Raw genomic sequence first — 1,837 nt, forward strand, 5'->3', positions numbered from 1 at the left:
GTTAAGAATCTTAATATCTTTGGTATATAATTTTCACTCCAGTAATAAATGTGTATAACTGAAGGTGGATAAGAAATGTTTAGAAATTCTAAACATAAATGTTTAGCAATTCTAAGCAGCAGGTGGAAGAAAGAGTTGGAGGTGAGAAATGATATATATTGAAAACTATATTACTTTAATCTGTATTTATGTGGAAAATTATAGCAATAAATTATTTGATTTTCAAACTTATTTAGCTTGTGCTGAGTTACATTTTTCTTTTCACTTTCTTTAATAGTATTTTACTGGCATCTGCTTTGTGTAGTATATCCCCCAGCTTTTGTGTTCCGACAAGACAATGAAACCATTCTTAAACACACATGATAGAATCTATCACCTCGTACTATGTTAAGATTATTTCATGAGTAACTCAAATCAGTGCTTTTCTGAAGATAAACACGCACACACACACACAAATTAATAAAGAGGAAAACCTCTATGCGGATATGCCACTAAGAGCGAATTGAAAGAAGTCGCACTACACTGAAGTGTGGAAGTGATTAAATCATTTACATCAGCGGTCTCCAACCTTTTTGGCACCAGGACTGTTTTCATGGAAGACAATTTTTCCATAGATGGGGTGGGGCGACGGGGCGGGACACGGAGCTCAGGCGATGATACACTGCCTGGTTCCTAACAGGGGGTTGGGGACCGCAGTTTTGTATTAGGGTGAAGAGAAAAGAGGGTAAGCAGCGCAAGTGGAGGGAATGGTAAGAAAGCGGGTAACAGGCCGCACGTGGAGCCCTTGACATGGTCTTAATGAAGACCTTAGTGGAGGTAACTGTGCCAACCACTGTGTATCTGTCTGCTCATCTGCGACTTTCGCAGCGATGGATCGAGCCAGCAAAACAGCCTCTTAAGGAAGTTCAAGTGCACATGGAAGACAATGATATGCAGGCAGTCTCCGGGTTACGACGACCTGACTTACGGCGTTCCGTACTTATGAACGGGCTCCCAAGGCTCTCCATGAGGATAATTTACAATTAAATAGTTAAATTAATAATTTGGGAACTAGTTTCTTTCACGCATGTAAAGAAATCCACACGGCCTGAGTGGTTCTTTGGCACAGCATCTTTGTGCTGGTGGCTAGTCTGATAGATAGAGCGAGAAACAGCTGAGAGAAACACAAGGACAGGAAGAAGCAGAAGACCCAGAGCCAAGAAAGTTTATGACAAAAGAATTAGCTGAAGCCTTTCGTCTCGTTGAAGCAGGGTTTGCTAAGCTTGAGGAGCGAGATCCAACACTGAACGGTTTAAAAAGGTTTACCATGCAGTTAGTGTAAACACCAGCTGCTACAAGGCCATTCGTGATGAACAAAGAAAAAGCCTGTGCAAACCACCTCTTTCAAGAAACCCACTTCAGTGGTCGGCTCCCTTCCTCCAGCGAGAGTCAAATCTTGGTTCTCCAGCGCCCACTCCACCCTCTCCAGGGCCATCGTCATCTTCCCGTTAATGCCAGCTGCTTTCTTGGCTCAAAAATGCCTCTTTCAGTAAGCAGGACGTTAATGCAACATTAGGTGAATGTTAACCTTTAATATTCTTGTTTGAAATTTCTCCTATCTCATGTTTATAACATTTTGTATGAGTTTGTTTTTATGTTGTTTGTTTGAATTAAAAGAGCACAATAGTTTCTGTAACTTTATTATTACAGTACCAGGGTATTATTATTATTATAGTAGTACACTGTATTATTATTACCACATAGGAACCATTATAGTATTTTTATTATTAATATTGTTATTATTACCATATATGTGCTGTTCATCAGGGATCTGAGTTATTAATACATACAAATTTGA

This window comes from Propithecus coquereli, unplaced genomic scaffold, assembly GCF_000956105.1.
Source record: "Propithecus coquereli isolate 6110/MARCELLA unplaced genomic scaffold, Pcoq_1.0 Scaffold16, whole genome shotgun sequence".
NCBI lineage: Eukaryota > Metazoa > Chordata > Mammalia > Primates > Indriidae > Propithecus > Propithecus coquereli.